The sequence below is a fragment of the Camelus dromedarius genome, chromosome 2 (assembly GCF_036321535.1).
Source record: "Camelus dromedarius isolate mCamDro1 chromosome 2, mCamDro1.pat, whole genome shotgun sequence".
Taxonomy (NCBI): Eukaryota; Metazoa; Chordata; class Mammalia; order Artiodactyla; family Camelidae; genus Camelus; species Camelus dromedarius.
The window spans coordinates 94,491,947-94,515,075 of NC_087437.1; the positions used below are offsets into that span (position 1 = coordinate 94,491,947).

General features: G+C 33.4%; 1 protein-coding gene across 5 annotated transcripts in view; it reads left to right on the plus strand.

Moving 5' to 3' along the window:
- ROBO1 (roundabout guidance receptor 1) overlaps positions 1-23,129 on the plus strand; it is a 1,016,936-nt gene that overhangs the window by 89,872 nt on the left and 903,935 nt on the right. The gene's annotated exons all lie outside the window — the stretch shown is intronic.

Consider the following 23,129-nt stretch of genomic DNA (forward strand, 5'->3'; position numbering starts at 1 on the left):
ATATATATATACATACACATACAAAAAAACACAAAAAAATTAATGTATATTGCTTGGATCCTTACTGTATGGAATGAGATGTACCTCTCTTAATATTAGCTAGGGCAAAGTCATCCTTCCACATGTCAAACAATGGAAGGACTATTTTGTTAACTGCTATATATATATATACAGATGTCATCCCACAGATGCCAGATTGAAAGTTTGTTTTCCATGATCTTTATATTAATTACACTCTGGCTTCTGTAGATTAAGGCTCAAACATTCTACAGTGCCTGCATACCCCATGCAACATGTGTAAATTGGAGACATTACTCCTTGTTTCAAAGGAGGGAGGGAGGTCTACTTAAATCCATTTTGCATATATAAGTCAGAATTAACTTTAAGATTAACTACTGATTATTTTCACAGTACCACTTACGTGATTGGTTTAGTAACCAGCTCTTTTGTATTCGTCTGATGAACTTTAAAAATTTTATATTATCAGTTTTATATTAGAAAAGGGAAACTGTGATTTTAAGTATTGTTATCTCATTATGAGATAAAATTCCTATTTGTGCTTAGTAATATAAATAGTATTATATTCTGTATTAAGGCCTCTAAAATCCTATCGACTGTAAGTGTAACTTTTTATTTATTTATTTTTCTCTTTTTTTCTTCCAGTTTTATTGATATGTAATTCAAATATAACACTGTGTAAATTTAAAGTGTACAGCATAATTATTTGACACAAACTTCATGAAATGATTATCACAATAAGTTTAGTGAACATTCATCATCATATGTAGAAACAAAATTAAAGAAATAAAAAATTTTCCTTGTGATGAGAACTCTTTTACTCTTTTAACAACTTTCATAAATAACATAAAGCAGTGTTATTATATTTATCATATTGTACATTACATGCCTAGTACCTATTTATTTTACAACTAGAAGTTTGTACCTTTTGACTATCTTCATCCAATTCCCCCTCCCCTCACCCCTTCTGGTGAACACAAAACACAAATCTGATATCTTACGAGTTTGTTTGTTTTTGGAATATAATTGATCTACAACATGATGTTAGTTCCTGTTACACAATGTAGTGATTCGATATTTTTATACACTTCAAAATGATCACTGTGATAATTCTAGTTATAATATGTCTCATACAAAGATATTACATAGTTATTGACTATATTCCCCACACACTATGCATTTCATTCTTGTGACTAATTTATTTTGCACCTGGAAGTTTGTACCTCTTAATCTCTCTCATCTATTTCAGAAATAGGGATGTAAATATGATGTAAGTACAGGTACTTATTGCTTGACGACATCCTTGAATATAAGATACCTAGTTAGGAAACTTGGCTGGAAGGATTTAGGTAAACAGAGCCATGTTAGAGGAAGGTATTGGGTAATGTCAACAAACTTAGAAGGCAAATGCAGGAGTAGAAATGAGATGCCATCAATGGGTGATTTAACTCAGACCAGCATCTGACAGATGTAGGAACATAAGGAGGCATGTATGTGTGTATGTGTAGGGAAGTCATTTATAATTTTGAATAAGGCAGTGAGGAATTGCTCCATTGAGAAGGTAATATTTGATGAGTAAAAGGAAAAATCCACACAGCTACCTGGTAAAATATTTTTCAGGCAAAGGAAAGAGCAAGTCTAAAGGCCCAGGGCAGAAAACATAGTTCTAGGAACAGCAAAGGGGACACAGTGGCTAGAGCAAATAGAAAGAGAAGAAGAATGTGAGGTCATAGAAGTAACAGGCATTCTGGACATAGAAAAGCTTGGTGACGTAAGCTTTTACTCTGAGTGCAATAGGAGGTATTCGAGGGCTTTGGGCAGAGGACATGACTGATTGATTGATAGAAAGAACACTCATTCAGTTGCTGCTGTATTAAGCATAAACTAGGATGGCGGAAGGGCCCCAAAGAAAAGGGAGAGCAGTTAGGAAGATACGGCATCAAACCAGGTAAGAGATGTTGGTGCCTTGGGCAACATAGCAATGTGGAAGGGGTGAAAAATGGCTGGATTGTGGAGATGTGTTGAAGATGAAATCTACCAAGTTTGCCCTTGGATTTAATGTAGAGTTTGAAAGAAAGAGAAATAAAAGATTACCCAAAGTTAGGAATAAATGAACCATAGCACAGATCCATCTTTCTTGGCTGCTAAATTTTTGTCAAATGGGTCTGGGTACTTTCATTGGAATCAGCTGTCAACTCTGAACCCCACTGATAGCTGAATAAAAGCAAATGAGGTGCTTGCCAAACAGGATTCTGTGGTTTTTGGAGAGAGGGTGAACCAGTTGTTAATATGGGGAACATCTAGAGTTTGTCTGAAACTGGAAACAACCACTGAGAACAGTTATATTTTACAAAAGAACAATTTTTGTTGACTTTTAAAAATCTAAGACTGAGGAATGAGGTAGGAGACTGTCTTTATCAGCCTGAGCTGCTGTAACGAGATACTATGGACTAGGTGGCTTAACAGAAAACATTTCCTACAATTCTGGAGAACTGAAAGTAGAAGATCTAAGTGTCTGCTGAGAGCCCTCTTCCTGGGTTTCAGAGGGCCACCTTTATTTTTAATGTCCTCACATCACCTCCCAGTGCATGCATACACATGGAGAGAACAGTGAGATATCTTGTCTCTTCCTCTTTTTATGAGGGCATTAATCCTATCATGAGGGTCCTACCCTCATGGCCTTTTTTTTTTTTTAATTTAGAATCTTTTTTAAACATGTTTTTAATTTTTAATTAAAAAAATTTTTATTATAGTATAGTTAGTTACATTGTGTCAATTTCTGGTGTACAGAATAATGTCCCAGTCATATATATATATGTATATTCATTTTCATATTCTTTTTCATTAAAGGTTATTATAAAATATTGAGCATAGTTCCCTGTGCTAAAGAGAAAAAATCTGTTTTTTATCTATTTATATATATAGTAATTAATATTTGCAAATCTGAAACTCCCAAATTTATCCCTTCCCACCCTGTTTTCCCTGGTAACCATGTTTGTTTACCATGTCTGCGAGTCTGTTTCTGTTTTGTAGATTAGTTCATTCTTAGTGTCTTCTTTTTTCTTTTCATAGATTCTACATATGAGTGATATCATATGGTATTTTTCTTTCTCTTTCTGGCTTACTTCACTTAGAATGATGATCACTAGGTCCACCCATGTTGGTATAAATAGCATTATTTTATTATCTTTTATGGCTGAGTAGTATTCCATTGTATAAATATACCACAAATTCTTTATCCAGTTGTCTGTTGATGGACATTGCTTCCATGTCTAGGCTATCATATATGGTGCTGCTATCAACATTGGGGTGCATGTATCTTTTCAAATTAGAGTTCCCTCTGAATATATGTCATGGCCTCTTCTAAACCTAATCACCTTCCAAAGTCCCCACCTCCAAATATTATCCCATTGAGGGTTAGGTCCTCCATATGTGACTTTTGAAGATATGGGTAATGTCAACAGTTAGAAGGCAAATGCAAGTATGTTGACCAACATTCAGTCCATATGAGGGACTCTAAGGATCTTGGATACATAATGTTTGTTTAAAGTGGTGGATAGTATTAGATCACCTTGGGACAAGAGAAAAAAAAAAAAAGGGGGTTGACTGCATATTAAATTTGAGAAACCAGCTCAGATGATTCAGATTTTTCCTTTCTTCACCCTTCAGCATTTGTTTCTCCTTGCCCACCTCTTAGAATTACAACTCTACATACATTGCTTTTGGTGTAAATTTTTAGATCAGTAAATGCATTTCCTTTTTTACCCTAATAAGTCTTGGCAAAGGTTAAAAAATAATCTATGCAGTAGTTAGCAACAGTTTTATGTTACATTTAAGAAACTGTAAGTTAAACTTGGCTGTTTTGCAAAGTATATCTTGTACATGAGGAACGTGATGGGAATGAGCCAATAATGTTAGTAGAATTAAACCTCCAATGTGGAAAAGGCAAACATTTAATAAAAGGAATTTATGACTTTTATTCAGATATGTCAGCATTTGCTTTATGTGTGTATATTTGAAGTTTCTTTTTTTCTTACATTATAGAGGTTAAGTATAGGTTGTAGGTTAATTATGTAGATTCAGTATAGATTTTGAAGTCAAAATACCTAAATTTGAGTATCTACAATTTGTTGCTCTTATGTTCATGAACATGTTATTTAAATCTATCATCTCTTTGTTCTCAACAGTATTCTGGATAGTTGATTTTGCCAGATAAATGATCTTAAGATAAGTGAGGTATTAAGGTATGTGTCTGCCTTTAATGTTGTCCAGAACTCAATTGAGCTCTAAAAATTGATCGATGGATTTTCTACTCCAATATGCATTTCACAACTTTGCTAGTCTTTCATGTCAGAGCATTAAATGTTTTGCAATTTCCTTTTTGAAGACAGATTACTGTTTTCTTTATTCCCTTATGTCAGAAAAATGTTCAGATAGAAGAGTATTTATGTTTAACTGTGGTCCACCATTCATACCACCAGCAAAGTCTCTGTTGATACCATCAGAAAAATGAGGATAGACTTGAGCAAGTTTTAATATACAGCGTTTGTCATTAAGACGCTATGATAGCAAACCAGATAAACTTACATCAATTGTATTTTTGATCTTAAATATTCTATAATGTACTGGAGTTCACTTTATTTGATCTTTATATGGTGAAAAAATGTCTAAGCATACTTATTTATATTTTTAAGCAATTGCTTTGTTATTAAAGGGAAGAGAGGGACTAATTAAGTAGAAGGACAATTATCCTCAAATTTTCTTGTGACAGTTGACAGTTTATAAAGCAGTGCTATAAATGTGACTCTCACGAGCTTCCTAACTAACAAAATACCAATTTTACTTCTCACGTTATACTTTAGGATTGAACCATAAAGGCAAAAAAACTGAAGGCACTGCATACCTCATTACACAGGCCTAAGAGGTGGTGATGTAGCAAAAGCTACAAAATTACTGTGGATCATTAGAGCCAAACAGAAGAGATGAAATAGGAATAGTTTATCAGAAGCAGTCAGTCCAGGAAAGCAAAGGACTTAAATCAAAATGATAATAGAGAAGCGAAAAGAAAATACATGGTGTGTGAGCAATGGAAGAAAAAAAATATTGATATAAAAGGAAGAGCTAGACAGAATGGAATTCATATGTTAATGATTTTATGAAATTAGAAAGATAGTCTGCAAGGGAATAAATGTGATAAGTTTTGTTTGTATATGCATCTTTTAAAAGGAAATTGAATAAATAGAAACTTAAAGTTGTTCTTTAATACAAATTTTAACATATACCTCCAAATATATGGAATGGGATTTCTACTTTTCATTATGGTTGTTTTATGAGTAAAACTAATAAAAATTATATTATTTTATGTTGAAAGAAGAAGTCATTTACTGTCTTTGACATTCAATTTTCTTTTACATAAAATGACAGCATTGGAATATATACACATTTTGTTTGCTTCTGGTTTCCAATTTGCATGATTCCATGAAATGTGATTTTCCACTGGAGTGAAATATCTTTCCATCCTTCACAAGTATAGTCATTTTAAGGTTTTATTTTGTAATTTGTGAAAACATTTATCCATATCTGTTTGTGATGCTATATTTGATTTCTCATTCTTCTCTGGTGATTAATTACATATGAATTGTCCTTAAATATCAAGTTATATCCATAAACTCAAGACATCCTCTCATATATATATATATATATATATATATATATATATATATATATATATATCACACATGTGCTGATATATCTATGTTTGTAATAAATATTTTATCAGTGTGCTTATCCCTTATTTCTAGGTCCATCTCTGTAGTTAATAACAGACATACAAGGTAAAATTCAAATTCAATCCTTGATATGTCATTTTTTTTTAAATTGAAGTATAGTCAGTTACAATGTGTCAATTTCTGGTGTATAGCATAATGTCCCAATCATGTATACATACACACACATATCTTCATTTTCAGCTGTTTTTAAAATCACAAGTTAATAGCTTCAGCTTTCGATAGATACGCTTTATGTCTTTTTACAAAGCAAAATATTATTTTCTAACCTTTACTTTGTGAAAGTTTAAGGAACTGTACCACCACTCCCAGTTACAATTTGCAAGCTTAAATTAACACATTGATATAGCTATATGCTGTCCCTTTTGATAATAACCATACAGATGAATAGAAACTGAAGACTCATTCCATTTGTGTCAATATTAGCAGAAAATAATATGACAGAGTGCAAGACTCAGGAGACTCATCTGACATTATTGAACAACCTCTTACCCTAGGAACTGCCTTTTGCTGGGCCTTCCCCAGAAACATAACACAAAAGAAGGTCTTCTGATGGCCTTTGAACAATCTCAGACACTGATCTATGCATTTTAGAAAAGACGCCCTTGAATGCAAATAATTTCAACTTGAAAACTTAGTCGATGCCTGAAAATTATTTCTTTTGTATGGCACTTTGAAGGACCTTTTACAGTGACTGTTCATATCCATGCCAAATCCTTTGTGGGAGGAAAGAACCTTGACATAAAAATCATAAAATACAAATTCACATTTTATTTTTGAAATTAAAGGTAGTGAAATATGAGAGAGGTTTTAGCTTCCTAGGAAGTGAACTTGAACAAGAGAAGCAAAATATGTCCAGCAAATATTTATGGGTTTTATCTTCTTAAGAGATAGGTTTCTTTGTCAAGAGTTATATATGACAGGACAGTTTTCTGTATTAAAAATGATTCTGTATTATTAATTCATTGATTTATAATTTATTTTTCTTGAAATAATATTGAAATGATCATTAAATATGGATATATATGTAAGATATATACATATGTATGATAATTTTATATATGATAATTCTCTAAGAAGTTATCAGATGATGTAGAATTAATTTTTTTTCAGTCTTTAAACTTAAATAACAATAAAAAGTTTCTAATTGCTCAGGATTATTTTTAATGGTTTTTTTGGTTAGGTAAATAAACATCTTTAATACTTATTAGAATAATATGCAAGTCCACTTATGCCAGCACAAATGAAATGCTGTTGTGACAGAGCTAGGCTTTATTATTTTCATTAATAAGGGCTATCTGTTCTTTATGTATGGCTGTCCATTCTGAAATAGAATATTTGAAAGAGAACTCTTAGAATAATTTCAAATTCAGAAAGTAAGACAACAAATATATTTCCTATGGAGCAGTTTGTTTCATGATTTTTCATATTTGTTGTTAGTGTCTCATTAGTATTAAAACAGTAACGAGTACACATTCTGCCACCACCGCTAATACTACTACTACCACTGTGAATACCGCCACCACCACACAGCTCTTTCTAAGGGTAACATTCACTGCAAGGAAAATTCGTGCCAAGCCCTGAGCCACGTAACCCACATAGATAATTTTATTGAGGCTTGATGGAAGTCTTGTGTAGTAAACTCGACTATTTAATTCTATACTGTAAAGCAGTTGTGCAAAATCAAAAAAAATTCCCAGGGTCCAAGGTCATCTGAACAATTGTAGACACCATAATATTCTAATTTTGCAGGTAGGTTAACATATCCAAGTTTATACTGGTAGCTACTTCTCTAGCTAACAATAGAATGCTAACAAGTATGAATGAGGTATGAGGATGGAAACAGTTTTTAGAGAAGGAGTACAAGAAAGATGAAATGACACGCCCTAGTCATTCATGTGAACACATAAGAACTCAGTCACCTTAAAGAGGATTTAAATAATTCTGCTTTAAATTTCCTGTGAAGAATCCCACCATTTATTAAATGGTGATTTACAAGGATGAGTGTCCAGTCTGTTCTAAGGAACTCAGGTGTTATATTAAAAAAAAAAAATCACAGGAAAAATCAGCTTGAGAATAAAATAATACAAAGATAAATCATTAATATACTGAATGTGACACTTGAGGGCTTCCATTTTACTGACATGTATGACTTTACATTCGAAATTAATCCATGGAGAGAAAGACGAGCATTTTGCCATCTATAAAACTTTGGCATCGCAAAATGTAAGTTGAACTGTACTGTGACCTCGATTTCAATCATAATGCAGTAGGAGGGAAAATGTCGGTGAATTATGGTAAAATAAATTTTATTTTGAGCAATATTAGTTTCTTTTCAGTGAACTTTTTTGACGTTTAATAGATTTTTCGGTCATGCACAAATAGAAGAAGAATGTAAGTGGAATGAAAATATAATACCTTTTGCTACCAAATGAAACATTAAACCATGCCAAGGAGAGCCTCTGGATGTGTCCATTTCACCCATGAACGCTTCCGGCTCTCCAGACCTAAGGTGGAGGAAGTGATGCAGTGGCTGGTCTCCTGGGGCACTCACGTTGCAGACTAAGGCTAAGAGGTGGCTGACTACATGATGCACTGCTGAGTTCTGCAAATAAATCAGCTGACTTCAGTTTTAGGAAGAGGGTTTTCAACCTGCCAGTTGTGAAGTAAATTTGAACAACAATATTTATACAGATACTGCTGCTCCAAAATTAACTTGCTCACATAATTTTATTCATAGGTGCATTTTTTAAAAAGCAGTGCTCTTTTTTTAAATACTAGGAAATATTTTAAGCCTATAAAACTACACAGAAAAGAATACTGACTATTTATATACTATCAACTTGCTCTTCAAAATTAATATTTTGCCCCAACTTTATCATTTCTAAAATTTTTTGGAAGTAATGAATTACGAGGGATACAGTTGAAGACTCCTACAAACCACTTTCTGCAATTTCCTTCTCTTTCTAACCCTTGACGACTTAATGACCATCTCATTGGGATGTGATGTGCTATACTGTATTTCTAGTAAATATACATTTAATTAAAAGCCTTTTCATAAAAGTTCCTTGCTGAAAAGACTGCAGAAGCTTGGTTTTCGTCTCTGGCTATTAATATCACTTGAGGGGCACTTTTTAGATACTTGGTTCTGAAATTCTCAAATATGTGTATGTTGGGCAAAGTTGTAGACTTTTAATTGAGTTATTATATTACAATCAGAAAACATAGTCTGTAAATGACAAGTCTTTATTATCCATTTTATATTTATGCCTTTGTGGCATAAACATATGTTATATAATTATATAGACATATATATATATATATATATATATATATATATATATACACACACACAATATAGAGAGAGATAAATAACATAAATGTAGTTATTATTATTGGCATTATTGTTGTTGTACATTCAACAATTATTTGCTTGCCAATTTCTTGCTTACTTCTACCTTCCTTTTGGTTTTGATTGCTTTCTTGCTACAATACATGTTAGCTGCTGGTTTTCAATCAAGTTGCACGTTAGAATTATCCACAGAATTTAGAAAAAAGAAAAGAAAAAACATGATTCGGGTCCACCCGTAGAGATCCTATTTTAATCAATCTGAGCTGTGATTTGGTAGTGAGAATTTTAATGGTCCCCCAAGTGATGTTAATGCTCTGCAAGATTTGAAAACCAAGTTCTAGTAGTCCTTTTAGCAAGGAATTTTGGGGAAGTTTTTTTTTTAATTGCCTTTGAAAATAACTGTAGGTTTCCAGCACATAGAATTCCAGGTTAACAGTTTTTTTTACTTAACTTTGATGATTTGCATCATCTTCTAATTTCTAGTATTATGTTTGAGGACCTTGCAGTTGGGATAATTATTCTTTGCTAGACACTTGCTTTTACTTCTGTAGTTGACCTTAAGATTGCCTGTCTACTATTGATCTTCTACAATTTCCCTACCATGTCTTTTGATTAGTGATTATTTGTTTTTGTCTTTTTCAGGACTAGTATAGAGTTTAAATCTAAGGATTATTCTTTTACTATCACTCAACCCATTTTTGTCCAGGTTAATTTTTAATAGTGATTTCTTCTTTTCACTTATTTCTAAATCCTGGTGTATATATTTAACTATTTTGAGCATATCTATTTGAAAAATATATCTGTCTGGAAAAAAAAATCTGTTACCTGAAGTGCTTAAGAGTTGAATCCTGTTGTATTATCTGTGAACTCTTGCTCATGTTTTATTTTATAGTTCAGATTATGAGTTTATCTTTAGTGAGCTCTTATATATGTGTGGCTGTGTTGAAAATTCTTTTCTCCACTGCTTTTTGCACTTGCTTCTGCTGGAATCCCAAGTGTTTTACGACAGTGGAATAAATTTTAAGGCTGGGAGTTATCTAAGATTTAGTAACAGAGGATGCCTGAAATGCAGACATGCCTAAAGGCATATTATGGCTACAAATTTCAGTCCCAGGACAAAACACACAAATTTCCTTTTGCCTGGAAAGTAAATTTATTTCTAGCTCTCTCTTTCACTTACAGTTAGCTCTGAAAAAAATCTTGACTTTGTAACATGAAGTATCTCAGTTCTAACTCCCTAGATCTTACTAGCCCAAGACTTTTTCTCCCATCTTAACTAGGAATCGGTATCTAGGCTATAGAGCAGGATTTCTCTACATCAACGTTATCGACTGAATTTTGGGATGGATAATTGTTTAGTGGTGGTCGTGGTGGTTGGTGAAGATGGGAGACTTGTAAAAAATTTAGTAGCAGTCCTAATCTCTGCCCACAAGATGCCAGCAATATACACCCCTCCCCAGTTGCAACAACCAAAATGTCTCCATCCATTTTCAAATGTCCCCGTGAGGACAAAATCGTCTCCACTTAAGAACCACTGTAATGAACATTGCAGTGCATGCATCTTTTTGAATTATAGCTTTCTCCAGATACATGCCCAGGAATGGGATTGCTGGATCATATGATAACTATTTTTAGTTTTTTAAAGGATCCTCCATTCTGTTCTTCATAGTGGTTGCACCAGTTTGCATTCCCACCAACAGTGTAGGAGAGTTCCTTTATCTCCACAACCTATCCAGCATTTATTATTTATAGACTTTTTGATGATGGCCATTCTGACTGGTGTGGGATGATACCTCACTGTAGTTTTGATTTGCATTTCTCAAACAATTAATGATGTTGAGCATCTTTTCATGTGCCTGTTGGCCATCTGTATGTTTTCTTTGGAGAAATGTCTATTTAGATCTTCTGTCTATATTTTGATTGTTTTTTTTTTTCTTGGATATTGAGCTGTGTGAGCTGCTTGTATATTTTGGAAATTAATCCCTTATCAGTTGTGTCATTGGCAAGTATTTTCTTCTATTCCTTAGATTGTCTTTTCATTTTGTTTATTGTTTCCTTTTCTGGATAAAAGCTTTTAAGTTTAATTAGACTCCATTTGTTTATTTTTGTTTTTCTTTTCTTTACTGTAGGAGACAGATCCAAAAACTTATTGCTGCGATTTACGTCAGAGTGTTCTGCCTATGTTTTCCTCTAGGGTTTTTAGAGTATCTGGTCTTAACTTTTAGGTCTTTAATCCATTTTGAGTTTGTTTTTGTATACGGTGTTAGAAAATTCTAATTTCATTCTTTTACATGTGGCTGTTCAGTTTTCCCAGCACCACTTATTGAAGAGACTGTCTTTTCTCCATCATGTATTCTTTCTTCCTTTGTCATAGATTAATTGACCATAAGTATGTGGGTTTATTTCTGGACTTTCTATCATGTTCCATTGATCATGGAAGCAACCTCAATGTCCATTGACAGATGAATGGATGCAGAAAACATCATATATATATATATATATACACACACACACACACACACACACACACACACACACATACACACACAGACACACACAATGAAATACTGCTTATCCATGAAAAGGAGTGAAATAATGCCATTGGCAACAACATGGATGGAACTAGAGATTATCATACTGAATAGTGAAGTATGTCAGTCAGAGAAAGCAAATATCATATGATATCACTTATATGTGATACAAACAAACTTATTTATAAAACAGAAAGAGACTCCAGGGCAAACAAACTTATAGTTACCAAGGGGAAAGGGAAAGGGAGGGGTAAATTGGGAGTTTGGGATTTTCAGATACAAACTACCATGTACAGAATAGAAAAACAACAAGGACTTACTGTACAGCACAGGGAACTATATTCAATGGCTTGTAGTAACCTGTAATAAAAAAGAATATGAAAAAGAATATATACATAAAAAACTGAATCACTATGCTGTATATCCAAAAATAATACATTGTAAGTCAACTATACTTCGATTTTTTTAAAGATGGGGGGAAAGGACCACTGTCCTAGCTTATTGAGATCAGCAAGCCCTCTAGAGCAATCTCATGATTAAATTAGCTCATGCTTAATGTTCTGGTTTTTCAGTTGCTTCTTATTTACAGCTCCTAGAAATTTCCCTTACTTTCTTGTGAGTTCAGTTATGTATGTAACAGGGGGTCTGATAATATTCTATCTAATATTTGTAGAGGCAAATTTTTATAGCAAAAGAGTTTTAGGTATTTAATTTTTCTATATCATCAAAACTGGAGTTCTAACTTATTTTTTAATCTGAAATAATGTGACAAGAAAGTTAACTTTCCCCATGGGTTAATTGATCATGCAAGTAATACTGATATAGTATTTAGATAAGTATGATTAGGTGGAACACCTGTATTCATCTGTTTCCAATACAACACATGTGATTTTCTATGATGGGGAATAGTTTGTAAGTCAGATAAATTAGCTTCTACATGTTCACTCTGCCTCCCACTAGCTCTGTGACTACAATAAAATAAATAGCTTAACTCCTCTATTTTTTAGTTCATTACTATTATTTTATTTCTTGTTTACTACTTGCCTCTTGTCACTTACCTAATTTGATTACAGTAAACCCAGACTCGTAGGTATGATAGGTACATATATTGCCAATTTATGAATATTACATTGATAGTATCAATGGAATGCATACTGGTTGTTGATTTATCTCCCCTAAATGACTATTGTGTCATAATATATAAACCTTCATTTGTTAAAATATTTTAATTCATCCAGTATTTGTTTTTAATTTTTGCTATATGGTTTTCCTATGTGGTTTTAAATTCAAAAACAGTGCCTACTCTTTCACTCTCATAGAAATTCTGAAACAGATAATTATTTTAAAAAACAGAAAATATTTTAAAATGTGAAAAATTCTACATATTTAAGCTAGACATTTTAAGATGTTTAAAGAGAAAGAGATTGGCAAAGGAGGTTGATCAGCAATGATTTAAAGTAATACCAGTTAAGCTCTGTCTTAAAGCATAACAAAGTTTTGACTAGTAAACATAAGAATGAAAAGGGCATTCTGAGAAGCAGATTTCATGGAGAAATAAAACACCTAATCAGATGCCTAAATAAAACAGCTAATCAGATGCCTTCCCTCATTACTGTTGGGCTGTAGAAAATGTGAGTATATTGTTTCAGGTTATCCCATAAATAGACCCACCACACTACCATCACTACCAACCCCCTTTGTTCTTGTGGCACCAACCACTGTTAAATGTGCCATACAGGTTTGAAGAAGTGCACCTTCCCTACACCCATTCACCCTGAACAAGAGCGAAGGCAGACTGTTTTAGTTATTGCAAACAGTCTCAGGTATTTCAGTAAAGAAAACTTGAAGAATGCAAAACCTAAGAAGGCAAAGTCCAATGGTATATTCTCTGGAAGTTCAGTTGTGGTTATAACTTGGGAAATTGTAGTGAGCCCAGGTGTTAAGCTTTCTTGACTTTCAATACTGATGCTTCCTAGGAGGTGAAAATGCCCAATGGCATAAGTGATAGGGAACTCCACAGTGTGGTTTATCATGGCAGTTCAGTAGAAGACTGTGATTTTTACAGAAATAACCACAAAACAAAACAGCATATGGTCTCTGATGGAACAGTGCCAGGAAGTAGCATGGGAACTGGATAAAAATAGAACACTACAGGAAGCTTTCCTTGAAGTATATGAGTCAGACCTTGAAGGGTGATTAATTGATATCAAAGTTGATCATTGATATCAAAACCGAATTGGGTTATAAATGAAATCAGACAAAAACAAAAGTCATGTCTTGGAAAGGGAATATAAAGAGAGCCTGAGGTGTTATCAGATAAGAGAAAAGCAGTGAAAGGAAAGAAATGGTTTAAGGTATTGATTCTAAAAGCAAAAAAAAGTACTTCCAAGTGATAAAGAACCTGGAAGTATTTTTAAACTGGTTACCAACATGCATTAAAAGCCATCATAATGATTTATCAGATTGCCTCAGACAAATATTCCCATTTAAAAAATATCTCACTTGAGATAAGGTCCAGATTAAATGGTTAAGAATCCTAGGAAATTCAACCCAAAGTATTAATTCACTTTTATATGATGAAGTTTTCCTCAAGAGAAGAGATTGTAAATGCTAATATGAGAACCCACTATTATAGCCCTTCACATTGATTACCTTTCTGTTGAGAAGTTCCAAGCACTTTGGTGATCTTGTCATTGAAACCATCGGCAGGGTTAGGTACCATTGAAAGGAGTTCGCTCTTTCCATAAGAGGAAAAGCTTGGCAAATATGTATATATCTGTCATGTGCCTTGTCTGCATTTTCTTCCATTCTCCAGTAAAAGATAATGAGAAAAAAGATTGGAGAGTAAATGAAGAGAAAAATAAAATGAAACCATGAAGAATCTGAGAATATTCTAAATTAATAACAGGCCATGTTTTCTCTTTCTTTGAAGTTGTTTCTCATCATAGCCTTCAACCATTCTCAATTTTGTAAGTTTACAGCTATAAAAATTCTGGCGTGTGCAGGGCTTTTTCAAGTTAACCAGCACTTTATGTTTGAACAATAAGCGTGAGGAGAAGAAAGTTTCTACTGTTAATGTTGCACTTTTAAAATACAGTTTTACTACTTTCCTTAGATTGAAGATGCCTCTAGTAAAACCAATCACTTTAACAATTCTAAAGAAAACAACCAACTTTATGAATAACATAAAATGAAAATGAGTGTGTAATAACTGTAAAGCAAATGCTATGATTACTACATTCAAAAATGGAGACATGCTTCCATATCAAATACATATTCTGCAGAATATCCTGGTTATTTCTTCACAGGTGCCTCAACCCATCTCTTGATTTTAAAATTAACTTGAAAAAGAGAAAGAGAGAGAGAGAGAACCAGTGAGCAAGAGAAAGTAGGCTAAATTCATAGTATTGTTCCTGAGATGGCAATGCTATTAAAACTGCTGGCTCAATACCCATTCTTTTTACACTTCTTAGTTCTCTTTTTCTCTTTGGGTGATGGAGCAAAGAGAACTTTAATATGCACATACTTAAAAGAAGAAAACTCAATTTTACCTCTTAAAATCTACTGATGCATATGCTTCCTAAATATTAAGGATTCAAATCATTAAAAACCTCTGGAAGGATGAGTTTTAACAATCCTATAAAAATGCATTACTGTAACAATTTAGGAGAAATTAGGAATGCTCTCAAATAGCCATGCTGTAATAATGAGAAGAGTACTAGCTAGTGGTCCCATCCTAATACTCCAGGTCCCTTTTCTTTCCTGAAAAGTTTACGTTTACTTTATTGATAAATATTCAGTGATGGCTGAGGCTGCAGAGAAGACACACCACCACCAGTCGGTTCATTTTTCTATAGTTAATAAAATGATTTTCATAAAATAAAACTACAGTATATTTTTAGGGAGCTGCTTGCTACATCACCTTTAAGTGGTAGTCTACTAAGTAAATACCAAACACTTCTGGGGGAGTATGAATTAAGGTAGAGAAGATTCTTGCAATTTGCTTATGAATTTTTTTTTGCAGCCTGTTTGATTTCGTGCGAAGTGCTACTGGTTTATGCCTTTCTGGAAAATATTCTTTCTTCTCACAATATACTTAATTACGTACTATGAAAACTGTACTTACCTCAAAACAGATGTATAGTACAGAGTCCTTCTGAAAAGAAAGGTTTTTTTTTTTCCTTATCACTTTAGTGAAAAAAATTAGAAATTAATGTATCAAGAAACATTTAGAAAATGCATTCCTCATATGGAAATAAAGGGCACTGTCTGGATAAAAGCTTTTAATTTAGCTGCGCTATTTCTATGCTATGAAATACTTCAAGAATATCATTTGATTGTGTATTCTAGGATGTTAAAACCTATAACGGCTACCTATAGAGTTATTAATGCAATCTGAAACTAAGATTATAATTTTCAGATAAAATCTGAATTTATATAGAAACTCTCTTCTGGAAACTATTGATTTGATGCCAGTGGATATTATTAGTGGATATTATTTATATTTTTTTTCCTGTTCATAACACTATATCTTCTTCCAATTAATATTACCATTTAAAAGAAAATTAAATTTAACAAAGATAAACTTACAACCTGTGTTACAATGGTGGTTTTAGATATTCTGAAAGCAAGGATTTTTTTCTCTTGAACCTCAAGGATCTTAGGCACACAGTTCTCTCCGTAATGCCAGTATTGAGTTACATGGGACCAGACTGGATGGAAGATTGGCAAAGAACCGGGAAGCACCTTTTACTCCCACACTTAGTGAGTGAGTGGTCCAGCCTGGTGAGGAAGGCGGGAAGAGTATTTTATTAGCATCAGTCAAGCTCAAAAATCAAAAACACTTTTCCTCTTTTTCCTTCTCTCAAGGAGTCCTTAGTTCTTTCCTTTTACTCTTTCTGGGAAAAATAATGAAATTTATCTCCTTATACAGAAATTAGTCTGCTTGCCAGTCTCCTCAAAAATCAGACCACGGTATAATTAAGAAGATACGTATGGTTGTATCTTGGCAAGTTAGAAACTGAGATTCACGCTAAATAATTCAGAATTACCGTAGGGAAAATCAGACTACTTTTTCTCTGCTGTTGCAAATATAATGTGGCAAATGGAGCTTCTTTGCTACTGGGTCTTCTGCAGTACAAAATATGGCTGTTTTTCATTTGAATGGTGTTAAATATCACTAATACTCTTGTTACATGGTGTATGCTGATTTCAGTGACTGCCCTTCCAGTGTTTTAATTTTATTTTCCCAATTAAAGTAGCCTGAGTGTATTGAGCTTTCTGACATTTTATGTTAAAATTAGAGAATATCGTATCTATTTGCATCTGATCCTGTTTAATGGTTATTTCCCTCCTTTTTCACTTTTGTTGTCACAATAAAATAATTCAGAGAAAAATCAACATTTTTCTCATCCTAGTGATACATATCAAAGGAAAAAGATTAAAATATACTCAAGTCAAAAATCTGTTTTAGAAAGAAGACTGGAGGACTACTATACTATTTATGGAATAAACAGAGTGCTTGATAGTGCTTTTTATTGCCTCATTTAGAGTAGCTGGTATAACTCACAGCCCTAACACCTCTGGGAAATGGAGTCATTCGAAAGTCATGCTCTAGTAATAAAGCATCGTATTATGTGTTAAACCATCGCATGATCACAGTCCAGTCCCCTTTATATAGATCTCTTACAGTATAAAACAGCAAGCATAACTAAAGGTGTTTGAAAATGAGATTGTACATTTGCTGTAAAATTGAAAATGCAGATGAGACTAAATCACCATACAGTATCCCCTACTTTTGCTTTATTCATCATATAGTTTTAAACTTTTTATAGCATTGCATATTAAAAGTTGGAAGCATTCTCAGAGGCCATTTTTTCTAGTATAAAACTACAAAAAAATTGAAACATAAGTTTTTCTTCTGAAAAGTGCCCTCGGGGGCTTGGGGTTTGTGAAGGAAGGCCACATTTTAAGATTTGTTTTTTGCTATACATAAAATGAAGGCGTAACATGTTAGGAAGTGGGAAACACACTTAAACATTTGGAATATAAATGTTTTAAGATCATATGTGCTTCTTTCCCCAAATTTTACTAACATTTTGTCAGTATGCAATATTTTGAAAAGTATTTTTTAATCTGTAGAAATAAGTTACTAAATATCACCGACTCTTACTGTGATCTTTTAGATCACCTCATAAATAAGTATCTACATTTGCAAGATTGCTGTACAAAATGTGAAAAATTTCCGCTTCATATTAGTTACTTGCTCTATGTCAGGATATCAGGAATGTCCAGTAGAACTTTCCATGATAATCGAAATAGTTACTGTGTTGTCCAGTACCACAGCCTCTAGCCACGTGTGACTACTGAGCTCTTGAAATTACTGTGATTGGGCCCCTAATTTTATTTAATTTTAATTTTAATGGTCGCAAACCCATGGCGTTTCATGGGTTTAGCTTTTATTGGGTTCAACAAAGCTGCCCCTCTTTTTCTTAGCTCTCAAATTTTTTCATTTTTTTTTTTTAGATATAATATTTGGTATCTGATAAAGATGAGGGATTAAAATAAAATATTCTGCCTTCAAACTTTGGATTTTTATTATATCACTAACATGTTTCAGCCAACCCTGTAAATCCTAGTCATGCAAAAGTTATTTCAGTAACATCCTTGCTGTCCCCTCAAATCCTCCTTTGAAACCCATGATAGTGTCTGCAATCCTCACGGCAGAAGCAAACCATTTGTTGTTGCCTGTGTTATCCAGCGAGCTTTCAGTTCTTCTCGAATAAGGCTTTCATAGGGTAAGGATTAAACGTGTATGTGAAGGGAGTCTTGTTCTGCTGATGTCTTGAACCAAGAACACCTCACTAACAATGCAGTAAGAAAAAAGGAGGGGACTGTCTTAGGAACTTCAAAAGAATCCCTTTCTGACAGGATATTGTGATGGGTAGAGTGACTGCTTTGGGGATTGGCTAAGAAAAGAGGAGAAGAAAACCTGTAGCAAGTCAATGCATTCAGGAACTTTGAGAAGAACACCTAATAAGTGTCTTGTAAAAATTCATAGAAACACATCTTTTCCCCCAGATTCAACATAAATTCAAGATTTTGCCCCAGTTTTTGATTGTTGTTTCTCTAGTGCATATACACTTATGAATAAATTCAAGTGTGGAACTTCTGTATTTAATGAAAAGATGAACTAGACAGACAGTCCCAACAGGACTTTTTGTTGATATCACGATTTCTGTATTTCAAAGGACGTCAAAGTACACATGGAAATTTTTCTCTAGTGAAATTCTTCTTCAATTCTTTTTAAAACATACACATTATATTATATTATAATGTAAAATCTGTTTTAAAGGATTCCAGATTTAAACGAAATAAGATTTCAACCAGGTAAATAATTAAACTGATGGCAGTTGAGACTACTAACATAATGGACATAAGAGAAGTGGCAGAAGTAAGTGAAAGAAAAATCTGTGGAAAAAAAATCAATTAAGATATGTGGGTGTATATCCATCAATATTTGTTTACTCCTAACTCTCCTTAGTTACAGGAAACTATGATTAGAAGAGACGAGGGTCTAACTAAAAGAGTAAGTGCCATAGTGAAAAATCTCAAATGTCCCACCTCCATGTCTGCCCTCCACACTCCTCCACTCCTTCTCTGCACATCTCACATCTAGTTTGTTGTGACTGTGTACACGTTGAGTTTAACCACTTTTATTAACAATGAACACATTTCTTAACAATCAAAGTTAAAATAACCCTGTACCATATTCAGAAGGAAAATCATTCCCACAGTGTTGAAACAAAAATAAATTTCAAAGAATATTTTTTTCAGGATCAATATTTGCTTTAAGTACTCTAAGAAGATGATACTCAGTAATCCATATTCCATATTTGACTTCAAAACTTACTATCTAAGAATAAAGGCTGTAACTCACTTATTTTCCTGATAAGAAAGAGGACATATCAACTACATTTACTAGCAATGATGGGATACCTATTGGCTGTTGAGAGCAGGAAAATTAGGGTTCTGTTTATACTATTTTACATAACATATTGGAAATAAAAAAAAATGATTTTTTTTTCAACTCAGTAGAATCAATATCCTGTTTGAATTTGCTATTTGGATAGCTGCTGTAAGCATCATGCATGTAGCTACAGAGAGTAACCTAAAGGCTAAGCCCCAATTTACTACGGAAAAGGGGACTGTAAAATATGTCAGTTAAATGTAGTTGTGAAAACGTGGCCAGCTGTGTTTGAGTCCACACTCAACCATCTGCATCTAAAAGTCGAGACAGTTGAAGGAGACCATGCAGGAAGTCTGACACTTTGAATTATTCTCCAGGAACCCATCTGTTATATCACAGTGTTGCCATGAGGATTAAAGGGATGGGCGTGAAGGGTGCACGGGAGCAGCTGACACAGATTCAGTGCTGTACAGAATTACCTGCGACTTGTCCCCGAACTCTGCTAGGAGGCCTTATACACGTGGTCCCTCTCTTCATGTTCTCCTTCTCCTATCAGATGGGAAGGCATGATTAAATTATAGTTGCATTTTGAATATTGAAGGCACAAAATGAACACTCTTTTTCAGTCCAGTAGACAAAGTAATACACAGGAAATTAAGTGACTTCTGCCCTTTTTCAACTAGTTTATAATTGGAAATTAATTTATGATGATGTATTTTAATGGATTAGATACAAATTATGCTGTGTCTTTTTATATCTTTCATGTTAGGCCAAAATGAAAATGTACCTAAGTAGAGTTGATATTTTATAAAAATAAATACAAGATATAAATAATGAAAAGATTCTCAAAGGAAGTTATTAACTCTAACCCTTTCTTCTCCAGATTATAGAAAATTTAACTTGATTTTCAAAGAAAGAATCTTAAAGGAATGAGATATTTTATCTTGGGGAACTGAATTAGGAATGTTGAATGTTGACGGAATTATAAAGTGTAACCCATTTTCGTTTCTTATGTCACCACCTTCTGATGCAGAAATTCAACCCTGAAGAGTCCCAGAAATCCTGGGAGTTCAGAGGGTGCCTCATCACAGCCAGGCAGCTCCCTGACCCTCGTCTTTCTCTTCCACTTGTTCCCCAGCTGCTGGATAGAACTTTGACCACGAGGAACCAAAACAAACTCCCTTACTGAGCACTGTTGCCACTTTTCTTGCCCCTTCTTGTGTGCGTATTCTGAACCTTTGCATGTCAGGGTTATGCAATGTTTCTTGGCAGAGTGAGACAGAAATTTGCAGAAAGCAATCTGTTGGAGTAAATCACAGAGTGTTCACAATTGTTAGCAATTCTTAAAGCCATCTAGCTCCACCATCCTAAACTCTCAAGGTCTGAGACAGAGCTCAGTTAATATTCCAAATCTTTATTCAGACTTACTTCTTCCTACTAGTGACTAGCTGTGTACCGAGTCAAGCTTGTCACACCTGAGATCTGAATGAGTTCCCAACAAGGAAGCTTCTGAGTCCAGTGGGCTTTGTCCTTCAGGGAGGTCAGCCCTGCCCAGACATGTCTGGACCACAGAGATGGACATGGCTTCAGTGGCTGAAGCTGGAGCTTTTACCAAACAAGAAAGATTATTTTGTTCAATTAGAGATCTGTTAGTAACAACTTTGAGAATTGAGAGATGGGTATCTGAGGTCGTTTTTCTTTTTGCTTTTTAAAAGAACTATTCAAGTACTAATATAAAAGATTGAATCCACAGTAACAAGATACCAAGCCCTTCACTATTAAAAATTAAGGATTAGTTAGTGGGTCAGAATTATGCTGAATATAGAGTTTGCTCTGGATGTCACTATATGTGGAAACTAAAGGTTTTTTACTACTTGGAAAGAAAAACTGGGAGTAGCAGTAGTTAACATTAGATTTTAATTCCAGTAAGTTAGACCTCTATTCTAGTAATTCTGAAATAAGAACAAATATGTATGCATAGAAATCAGACTGTTTTGTATGGCATTTCCTACTACCTTATTTGAAATTTTAGTCATTCCAATGTATGTATAATAGTATAACATTGTGTTTTATTCTGTTTCTTTTATGACTCAGTGTTGAACTTTTTTTAATCTGACTTTTGGTCATCTGGGTCTCTTCTTCGTTAACGCGTCTGTTCAAAATGTTTCCTTATTTTTTATTGGGTTTTTGTTTCATTTCTTATTGACTTAGAAGAGTTCTTTATGCATTCAGGGTTCAAGTCCTTCCTCAGAAATCTATTTTTCAAATATTTTCTCCTCATCGCTAGTTTGACTTTTCATTTTCTCAGTGATGTCTTTTGAAGAGCAAAAGATTTTAATTTTGAAGGAGTCCATTTTTTTTTCTTTTCTAATTAGTGCTTTTGTGTCTTGTCAAAATATTTGCTTAACTTATGGTCACAAATGTATTCTTTAATTTTTCTGGTAGTATATACAGAGTTTTAGTTTTTATATTTACTTTTATGATCCATTTGGGGTTAATTTTTATATAGTAACAGTCAAGATACCTTTTTATGCAAATACCGCCTATTTCTCACTGAATTACCTTGGTCTGACTATATGAGTGTATATATGTATGGTCTGCTTCTGGATTCTGTGTTATATTTCTTTGATCTACATGTTAATCCTTATGTCATTACAAAACTGTATTAGTTTTTGAGTCTTAAAATTAGCTTATTTGAGTCTTCCAATTTTGTTCTTATTTAGATCCATATTGGTTAATTTAGTTAATCAGCTTTAGTTTTCAATGTGAATTTTTCAAATCAGCATCTTTGTTTCTATTAAAAAATCAGTGATTGTCATTGGGATTACATTGAAATTATAGACCCGTTTGAGAAAAATTGACATTATAGTAACATGGAGTTTTCCAGCTCATGGAACTGGTATATTTCTCCATCAACATTTTAAAGTTTTCAGCATACAAACCTTGCACGTATTTTGCTAAATGTATCTTTAAGTATTTTATGATTTTCCATGCTTTAATATAATATAGTTTTTTATTATTTCAATTTCCAGTTGTTTATTACAAGACTATATAAATACAACTGATTTTTATGTTTTAACCTTTTATCGTGAGGCATTGCTAAATCCATTTATTATCTTAATGCTTTAAATTTCATGCTAAGCACTACTTACGTGCATTCCATGACTTTTTGTGTTATATTTTCTGTTCTATTTAATTCAAAATAATTTATATTCCTTTTTACTTCCCTTTTGGATACACAGGTTATTTATAAACGTAATATTTAATTACCAAATGTTTGGGGATTTCCATGCTTCTTTCTGTTAGCATTTTCTATTTAAACTTCATTTTCTTTAAGGGAAAAAACTTTGTATGATTTTCATTCTTTTCAATTTGAGTTTGTTTTCTGGCCCAGGATGAGATATATCTTGGTCTATGTTCCATGTCTAGTTGACAAGAGTGTGTATTCTGCTGTTTGGTGGAGTGCTCTGTAA